The sequence below is a fragment of the Bolinopsis microptera genome, chromosome 6, assembly GCF_026151205.1.
Source record: "Bolinopsis microptera isolate Bmic1 chromosome 6, MBARI_Bmic_1.0, whole genome shotgun sequence".
NCBI classification, from domain to species: Eukaryota; Metazoa; Ctenophora; class Tentaculata; order Lobata; family Bolinopsidae; genus Bolinopsis; species Bolinopsis microptera.
This window is the reverse complement of record NC_087077.1, coordinates 31,270-42,467: the sequence shown is the minus strand read 5'-3', so window position 1 is coordinate 42,467 and position 11,198 is coordinate 31,270.

Below are 11,198 nucleotides of genomic sequence, written 5' to 3'. Positions count from 1 at the left end.
ATAATTTTAATAAATGATGTCACTTTTTGTATTGTACTTTGTAATTGGTATTACAACTAAATATCCATCGATTTACTGATAAAATGTGTAAGCTCATTCGACTACTGACTAAATATGATACTCCTATTACAGCTTATTATTTCATCAGCTAATAATTATTATAAATTACAAATAATCTGCGAAAAGGTGCAAAGTGGTCATGATACAAATAACTTCTTTAAATTCGCTGAGAGGCTATGATAGTAATAATTCCTCTTATCTTCCCCCTAATAAATTCCTAAACCCTTGATAGATAATAAAGTATGATAACGGATTTAAACCAGCATCCCCAAACTAAAAGTAACGGCCATGGCCTTGTTCCACCTGGTTGTGGATAATGAGATGAGAGGGCCCAATATGCCAGAAGTACCTAAACTAGGGTTGTTGACCAGGAAAATGAGGAATGACCCTCCACATCGTCGTTATTAGAGCCTTGTTCTGAATACTAGAGCTGCCTCTGTTGTCTTTCTGGTCCCTTTCTTTCAAGAATGCGGATTGATGAGTCGCATTTTTTTAAGATGCTGATCGAGATTCGCAGTTCTTCAGGAATGCTAACTGAAGATTCTTTTTTCTCACAATGCTCTCGTGATCCTTCCATCTTTATAATATACCTGATGACGATTCCTCTTGTTTGTGTAAGCTACCTGAAGGTTTCTTCTTTCAGTAGGACTGATGAGTTTTGGTATGCAAGTCTGATTTCCGTTAAGAGAGTGCAGTGGGAACCACCTTCAGCCTCACCACACTTCCTCACAAATGTTCCACATAACACATTAGTGAACAAATTGACAACAACACGCTACTCTAACGAGCGAACTCATGAAGAAAAATGTTGGATTCGCTCACATCTCAAACGGTGTACACACGCAAATTCATATGTTTTCTGTTGAACTCCTGTTTGGACCCGCAGCACTGCGTTACCAACCCAAAGGAGAGACAGATAGCCCACTGGTAAACACCATTATCCGGTGTGTTCGGGTTTATCAGACCTGCTTTCCAGCGGCCATTTGCCCCGTATGAACCTAGGATACACCGAGTGAGCTCAAGTGTAAACATTGTGTACGGAATGTATCACTGGACTACTGCAGACAAATCTTTGTAAAGATATCAATTGATAATTATCCACTCTAAAAACATAAACTCCAAACCTGTGCGAAGAGACGAGTTACATGACAAAAGCCATGTTTAGCAACAACCCGGAACCACAAACCTCCCAAAGCCACCACATAGCACATGTCTCCCGCCAGCACCCACATCCTAGCCAGATGGGTAACCAACAGCGGCATATCGTACAAAACACCAACCATCAGGTCCTCTATTGCCAGTTCCTCACCAACACTATCGCAACCACGGTCTAGTTTAAGGTGCCTTCGTATTTTAACAACGAAGAATTATCACCATGGTGTTACCGATCAGTGCCGATAGGATGCCAATGAGAAGGGATGGTGATACTGGGATACCCCGTTCCCATGTATCCTGATTCCTGTTCGTAGATGTAAGAGCATACAGTTTACGTGTTGAGAGATGGAGGAAGAGTTGGGATGGTAGGGAGGGTATTGGGTGTTGAGGACCCTTTTCGCAGGAGTCAGCTGACATCTTCTGTGCTAAGAATGAGATTAATAACTCTTCAACAAATAGTCTTGAATGTGTACACTCGAACTAATAGCATTACGAAGGATAAGAAAATACCAACTGGCAATTGGCCTCCGCTAGATAATAAGAAAAATTTATCATTGATGAGCTTGATTTGCGGGCAATAAGCTCGATCTGAAAATGTTACTACTACCAACTAGGATAGGTACGTTGATCTTCGTCTGTCCATACCAGTCTTACAGTATACTTCCATACATAATTAATGATGTAGATGAATGTCCGAGATAAACATTTTTCCCGCGTACTTAACAAAAGACACAAGACTTAATACGTCGTCCGATGAAATAATATGATAAACAATTTGAATATAAACGATTTGGTATTGGAGTGTTATTAGCATATACCTGAATGCGAAACTTCTGCAGTTTCGTCGGCACAAAAAAGTTGTAAGCATATTTTATATTGTAGCCTGTTATAGTATGACTATAATTCTTGTGATCCACTGAAATAACATGAACAAAATGAAAAGCTTGCAAGTTTTTACTGATCTCTTGTTTGATTACCATAACCTCAAAATAATTGACGATCTGGCTCACCCTGAGCTGAAGGCCTGGAAGCAATTTGGCAATAGGGATTCTAGATTCAAACACAGATTCTATAAACGATTACAAATAATGGAATTTGTAGTGCATATTATATTAGGCCTACCAGCAACAATTGTAGACGAGTTTGTGTCGTAAAAGGGATGTAATTGCCAAAAATTTTTATAAATTTTTGCTTTAGGATAGATTTTACAATGAAGATGATAAATATACAAGTTTCGTTTGTCCAATTAGTAATCTAGGGCTATCGTACCACTTTTGAAAGTTAAGTAATCGTAAGTGAGTTTAACTTGCAAATGGAGGACTCGAACCTTTGACCACTGTGCAACATATGAATGCATGGTAGAGAGATAGGACACTTACATGGGTGTGAAGGTGAATAGGTGCATACTCTAAAAAGTACTGATTACTGAATGCCTTTCTAAATAAAACTTAAAGAGCCAAGCGAACTGCAATTCTAATGAATTTTCAGATTCTGTAGCGATTTATTGAAATCTAAAAGAAATCTGATCAGAAGTAGTTTAGCAGGACTTAACAAATGCATGTTCAAATGTCATTTTGATTCGTGTTCCAATGTATCGTAAGAATATTGGACTGACTAGCGTTTTAGTAAAGCAAACAATATACACATATAATCGAAGTTGAAACTTATAAGTTAAAAACTCTAAAAACCAATAACCATCACCAATAAACCAATTTTTCCACACTATCAAGCTGTTAAATGCAAACCATAGTCTATATAATAGGCCATGAAAAAAAAGCAATAAAGCATTAAGAAACTGAACCATAGTGATTACACAACACATTCTGACGACACTAACCTAGTTCTGAACGACACTAACATAAGTTCTGAGACGACACTAACCCAAGTTCTGACTGGACACTAACCTAAAGTTCTGACGACACGAACCTAAGTTCTGACGATAGCTATAGTACGGCAGTACCACATGAATTGTAATGATACTAATTGTCCGCGATGAATCGATGACGTGATGCCAGTGATGCTGGCATATTAATGAATACACGCAACTGATATAAATTGGTTACCACTAATTACTTAATTATTTACAACATACTATAGATATGATAAGTTATGGAAACCCATTGTGTGTCTCATAGGCGGGTACCTATACACTTCATGGATATAGGGCTAGGAGGACCTTTGTGGAAACAGAATATTATAGATATTGGCTTTTGTGATTACTTTTTAATTAAGTAATCGAACCACTATTAAACAAACTAACGCTATGATTATTGATTATGAATATCACGATTATCCATTAATCATAACTCTGTATTTAATATGTGACAAAAACTGACCGTTAAAACAAACAAACAAAACAAATAAGGAAACTAGGAGTAATAGCACGAATTAGATTTCAATGGCAACTGAGCATTATCTATCCATCCACTTGATGTATGCATATTGTGATGTCAACCTTGTGTCTTTGGTCGAAATAAAAAGCTATTTAATGTTATCTAACCAATTAACCAAACAGTTTTATTATCCACATTCCACATCTCACGTCTTAACAATGCCCTACATACTGTTAAATTACTTACTCAATATTAACAATATTCTATTCTTTCCATCTTCGACATATGATCTAGAAAATAGAGCAAGACGCAACAATTTCATCTTTTTGTGCGATACATTCGTCTCTGGTAACAGAAATTGCTGTACTCATCATGTTGAACATCTAATTTTGGACGCACTTTATTGCCGGATAAAGATCGATGGTTAGTTTTAGCCTAGTGCGGAGTTTTAACTTTCTATACTGGATCTGCAAACAATTGTCCGTACATTGAAGTTGGATATCAAGAGTCAAGACTACGTCTATCTCCTCATACCCTATAAGAACTATTTGGTGGAACTGTGGAGGCGAAGTGATAACCATTCCAAACATTTTGAACAAACGACCAACTTGTAGGTTTGAGGAATGAGCAACTGCACTTAACATGAATTCCTAGTACTAACATTACCCTACAAACTAGTACTAAGTACTAGAAAAAGATCTTTAAAGACCTGAACTATTCACCATATCAGTCGAGTAAGTCGAGTACATCACGAAGCATTTATCCTGTTGAGGTAAAGCGGAAAATGATTGATCGTCAGATAATCCGAATCAAACACTTGGAAATTTTAAATGGACCAGTCATTTGTGAAACAATATAGACCAGGAGCCAAAGCAATGAGCAATTTGAACAACAACATCACAATAGCGAACTGTTCAAAAAATGACCAGTTGAATTGTATGTTAAACCTTTAATAATATATAAGATCGTTCATTAAATGTTCATAAACTAAACTGTATTATAATTATCGTTTCTACGAAGTGATCGGACGGACACGAAATACCATCACAAGTAGATAAAAGGAAGCGACAAAAACTCTTGGCTTCTCTGGAATCCAATTTTCGAGCTCAAAGAATTCTTTTGAAATACTCGAATTCTCCCCAACCCAATTCCAGTGATGAGTACATGATCTGATATTGTTAATGTGCACCATGTCATAACATCATGAAATAACGGACAATGTCCAGTGTGAATCCTTTATTATAATAACAATATTTCCATGTGACGGTTTACATGTAAAAAAGCAAGTGGTGGCCTGTGTTTGGATTACAGATTAATACTATCGCGCTTAAAGAAAATAGAGGCTATCCGTGGCTTTTAAAGTTTTAAGTTAAGGAGCTTTCCAGTTTCCGAATCCTAATAGGGCGGAGTGTATAGAGCATTAAACAAAAGGAGGCCGACCAAAAGTAGGGGAACATTGCAAATTGCACAGAGCCTCGTTATATGGGACGTACAAGAGAACGGATACACAAGTTTTGAGCTGAAAATTATTCAGTGAATAATAGTGACGCTACTACTATGATAACAAGGATAATTGTAAATTTTGTAGCCTACAGAGCGGAGTGTCCGGCGGTTGAGGCTGCTCTCAGGCGCTCAGAGCCCTGTTATAGTTGTTTACTAAACAGTGGGAGTTCACACATATGACAGGTATACGTAGCATTATATATAGACACATATTATAATAGAGCGCTGGGCGAGTAATTCATCGTACAACAATAACATGAAAGTGGTTTTCTAACTGTGCGGAGGTGGATGGGGTCCCTAAAATGTGAACATCTCCAAGTTCTAAAAGTCTAAACGAGTTATCTAATATTATGTACGCTCACAGACTTTACAGCATAAGCAGCTTGTAATACAGAGATAATCCCACTTTAAAACAGTACTTTACATACTTTGGTATAGTGATGGGAAAGTGATGAATTTCATGACTTAGATTGAAAATACTAAATACCAAACGGAATCATTTTAAATAGTAATACAAATACTGTAACATCCCAGGGTTATCAGCAGCTACCACCAACCCTTAATTGTGATTTAACGAGGCCAATTATATTTATAGCTCATTACAAATACTATCAGTATCTTAAGTTCCCACTGAATGATTTAAAATCATATTTTATCGGACCATAAACTTTCCTCATTTTCACATTCGCTACATGTCCACCATTTTGAGATTCAGAAAGTGAATGAATCGAAGAAGCTTTCGAAGAGTTTCGTTCCTAAAATAATAAACAGCTATTGTTAGCCCACTTCCCTCTCACCGATTCAGCCTTTACAATAATCGAACCTGTTATCATTACAATTTAATACACAGACCAGAACTAGCTTAAACTACGAATATATGACATTTTTTTGTTTTTTTTTGTTTTTTGCAATAAATATTATTGAGCTTGAAGAAATTAAAATTAACATTCCAATTATAGATCGTAAGTAAAAATTTGAGGACTAAATCAAAGAATTTATCCCATGAAAATCAATCGAAAACTCTGAAACTGATGGAATAATAATACTATATTTTGGTATCGTCCACATGAAATGAATATCAGATTCAGATCGATTGTCATATAAAGAAATATCTAATGATACAGCTCGAATCAATAATGAAATCTAATCTTCAAACTTGCCACTTTGATTACATCCCGTAGAATTACTTGTATGTTGAGATGATACTTTATAGGAAAACGTATCAAGTATTTTATTATAAATATCAGATGGGGTATCAGTGGTGCAATTCACTGCTGAATCTTACTTAAGCTTCTTGACAACAGTAACAGTACGTCCTCCAATCACTCCTGGCTTAGATCTTTTTTGAAGATTTCCATTCCATTCAAGGCCGGTATATCCTTATTGGTGGGCACTGTGCAGGGATCACACCTTTCAAGAATTTAAGCAAGGAGGATATGAAAGTTTCCAAGACATTTATTGAATTAACTTGGGGAGCAGGTTCCATAACTAGCTAATTTTATTCCCCAAATAGTCCTTTTTTTTCGCTGTTGAAAAGTACGGTGAGTCTAATAACCAGCAGGCTGTATATCGTCGTCCTTCTGTTGTACCGCACAACTCACAACTTTAAACGCTCGAAAATCGAGCGTGCAAAATTTTTGTATTTATATGAAATATAATATTTATTAAATTTAAATATATTCACACTAGACCCAGGTTATAGAGAAACCTGATTAGCGTTTGTTAGCGTAACGAGGGACACTCGTTACTAATTCCGGTACCGATAAATGACAATTTATCAAATCAGAGAATAGTACTGTTAATAATGTACTAATAGAGGGCCTCGGGTTGGGATACTGTTTTCCATGGTGGCTAGTCGGCTGGCGGGTTATAAGTTAGACTTAAAAGAGCAAAGAGGACAAAGCCAGAACCATATTTAATGTTATAGGGTCGTTCGCATATTACGTAATCATTATTGGACAATTTTTCGACCCCCCGCCTTCCTTTCGAAATCAGTTTATTGTGTCAAAATTACACTAGTAATCGTTTGGAAACCCCCGCCCCCCTCCCCCTCGGCTGATACGTAATATTATGGAAAAAACCCCTAAAGTGAGACCAGCTGTTTGTTCTCGTTTTTGGTGGAAGGTTTAACTAGTTAGGTTTAACTATTCGGTTAGATGCTAAATGGCAGGTACCCCCCGTATTCACCTCAACCTGATGTTAAGTCATTTTCCGATACGAGATTGGGGGCGGGTTCTAAAACATACTAACAAACAGATGCTAAGTGGCTGGTAAATCAGCATTAGTTAGTGAAGGCTCCTAAACGTGTAGAATGGTTCGCAGAGTGTAAAGCAGACCGCTCAAAAGTTGCCCTTTAATGCCCATGATCGGTATTACGTACTTTACCTGTTCTAGAGCTGCGTCCTGACCGTTCTAAAGCGTGGTCGTGTTTATCTTAATTACATTTAACGGAGTCTGCATTTTGGCACTATGCCATGTCATGCGTGGTTTCCAACTGATAATATCCGATATCCAATAAAATCATGATTTGTAATTTTAATATCATCTAAATTAATTTATTAGTATGATTTTAAAACTCCACAACGTTCCATATAAATACCTCCTAAAAAATTCGTTCATACACACTCTTATTGTTCTGGAGTTAGATTTAAGGTTCTTCTCAGATTTTAAAAGTTACATGACACACACTAGTACTGTATCCAATATTCTAATCCTTGTTTTGTGTTAAGTTTTGTATAATTCTGTACGGCCCATGGACCCAGAAATCTAATTTTACTGTATCAAAACTCCTGCGAAATACCGTCCTTTAATATCTCACATTCTCTCCCACTTACTCACCAACGACTCCCCAACACACAACTCATCTGGCCGCGCTTTTCTCTGAAACGTTTCCATCACCTCCTATTTCCACTTCGGTCTCTGGATTGTGCCAAAACCGCAACTGCCAACATTCCAGATGAGACCGACACACGTTCTGAAATACCTCATCCCCCAAGTACTCTAGCTCCACTAACATGGCTTGCAGTGCGGGACGCTTGTAGGAAATCACCCCCAGCGTCCATGTAGATGGAGGTGTTTCGGTAGGTTCCATTATTCTTCTGCCTCGTTGTCACTCATTACTCACTGAATCTGTTGATCCACATACAAACCGGCAATCCACAAACAAACTTCTCCCACACACTTGGGTCCTTTATCCTTCGGCTCAACAATTTTATCCCAGCAGATAATCCGCCTTAATTTCCTCGCCCTTTTTTTTGATAACGTTAACAGATCGTATCTCTATCTTTCCCACCGCTTCCCCACTCACAGGACTCCGAACTATGTTTGGTCCACAAGAAATGTTTTGACACGTGACAGGACGAAGTAACGCGCTTTGACCCGCCCTTACACTTACCTATTGTCTTATGTTTCGTCTTTGCGGAATAAACTAGGACTTTTTTTAGAAGAGACCTCCGCGGATGTAGCGAGGCTCAACACTTTCTCCTGTTGTTTTTGAGATCAAGTTTCTTGACTCAGTCAAGAATCATCATCTGAAGAATATCAGTAGTGTAAAGGATAGATCTTCCTTCTAATTAACGGAGGCCTGTTTGGTGTAGCCGACCAGCTACCAATACTTTTTCTCTGTCGGAGGGGGGTTTGTTAGACGGTAAGGGGAGGACTGGCTTGTTTCTCTATCGTCTTCTAGGCTCCTTTAATTTGGGGCTACCGAAATTTGAGTTAGAAAAAAGGTTAAACATATTTATTGGATGGATCTGCACTAGATTGGTGGGGGAATCAAAATTAAAATCAGTTCATTAATAAGTAACAACTCGCAAAGAAAAATCAAATTTCCCCATTTAAAACGAATGACTTAATAGGAACTATCGATATTAAGACCAACCAAATCATACTTTAATTAAGGTAAAATAAAAAAACATTTCTACATATATATGATAGTGCTAGCCCATCAAACAGAAGGCGTACTCTAATTGATAGCTGGCAGCTAAATATATTTCTTGTATCAATGACACTTTCAAAACGACCAATAATGTTTAGCCCATATCAATGCATATTTATAGAATATATTCTGGAAACACTAAATGATAGAAATTCCCCGACTTTCCGCGAACAAATAGTTGGAAGGCGAAATAGTATTATTAACAATCATGCATTCAAAAATTATTGTAGATTATATGATTGTTTATTAAAATGTTTTTTTCTTAGGATGTATTGATATGATGATGACCAAAGTCCTAACTCCTATAGTCAAGTATGTACAATTATTACTACTTCATCCCGTTACCCAAGGACTTTCTAGTAAATTATAAAGTCAGGGTCGTTCACATAATATGACATCAGTATGTTTAGCAATTTTTACCCCCCACCCTCCCGCCGTAATCAAACCGTAATCACAAGACGCCAAAACCCCCCCCCCCTCCCAGACAGCAATATTACGTAATCATGCCGACTCCCCCCCCCCCCCCCCCCCCCCCCCCCCCCCCCCCTTGACTTTTTCCCCTGGAAATCTTTTTTCTTTACGTTTCATGCATGCTACCATGATCATGATGAGCCGATATCAATGTTATGGATATCATTTTATGATATCTGGCCTAGCACCTTTCAAAACTATCACTAATACTATAGGAGTCGAATATCCCGATCAATTTCTAAATTTATCACTATCAGAATGAAATTGAGTGAGTTTTGAATAAAATATTTTTCCAATTGTTATTAGTTCCATGGAGGGTAAAAAAGATAATTTTGATTAACTAATCACCGACAAAACCCCCCCCCCCCCCCCCCCGCGTAATCAACCGTAAGCAATTGGGAAACCCCCCCTCGCTGATTACGTAAATATGTGAACGAACCCCTAAGAGTCAATGATAATGCAAAATTGAATACGAGTTTGCGAAGGGAAAAGAGTTTTAAATAATAGAAAATAGAAGGAACTTGGAGCATTTATTGAATATACAGTTACAATTATTGAGCGCCATTTTTGCGAATAAAAATCCCAAAGTTGCCTAAAAAGTATACTTGGCCAAAAAATATTCTCAATGCAAAAGTGAGCAAAGGAAATTATTTACTTTCTATGCATCGTAAAGGAAAATCAGGGTGGAGAAGTTGCTGTAGACCATTAAAGCGAAAACCGCGATGTAAAGTGGTACACAACCTATCAATGACCTGGTGATCCCTGTTGACAGAAGCCACTCCTGGCCATAACACAAGGCCGAGGACCTGCAATCGAGAATCACTAACAGAGTCATATGCACCAGACAAGTTGCAAGTGTGTTTATCCTCTGTATTAATGTCCCTGTTGAGAACACCGCTGTACTCTCAAGGTATGACCGTATCGTATCTAGCTGAAGGGATGCAACAGTTGGAGGTGCTGGGGTTGTAAAGTGGTCGTTTAACTATTAAGGTTGTCCACCAGCCATCTCAATACTGGTTAAAAGTTGGGTGTGTTTTCCGCTAATTGTCATGTATCTCGCAGGTTCATCTCATGGTGCGATTCTCCGGGGCTAATCCACTAAAGAGGGTCTCCCAGGTGTAACCTCGCCGACATAGCGAGTCTCTGTAACCCAAACTAACCTTGTGTCCATGGGTTGCGAACCACTGCAAAACTGAAAATAAATTTCACACTCTTTTAACTGCCTTCCCCTAACGTCAACAGCATTGAATGAGCGCCTAACCGGAACTCATCGGAATTCAACTTTGAAAGGTATGACTTGACTTGGTCCCTAAACTCATGTTTAAGGTACCTTCCGCTCCATTAAGAAACTCTTTCCAGTTTGATGACCCGAGTTGGGAGCCTGTGAAATATGGTCTTGATTTTAGGAAAATAGTAAGTATGGCTTAGAGTTTCCTGCATATCCATTTGTTGGGTGGACAAGACCTTATAGTTTAACATAGGCCATAGTCCGGTTTATTGGCTGGTCGATCCACTGGTGAGAAGTGAGAGATGAAAGATAATTGGTAACACTGCCTTTTGAATATTCACTGGAAATAACAGACCCAAAGATTGGTTCAAGAAGAGATAAAAAGAACATAGACAAGAGTCCAAAAAAGGAGAATTTTGAACGTATTCTCTCTTTCCGGTTAGGTTTACGAACTTCTCTGCCCATGGACAACTAGTTCTGGACTTCGTTTCAGACTCTTTGGTATCGACGT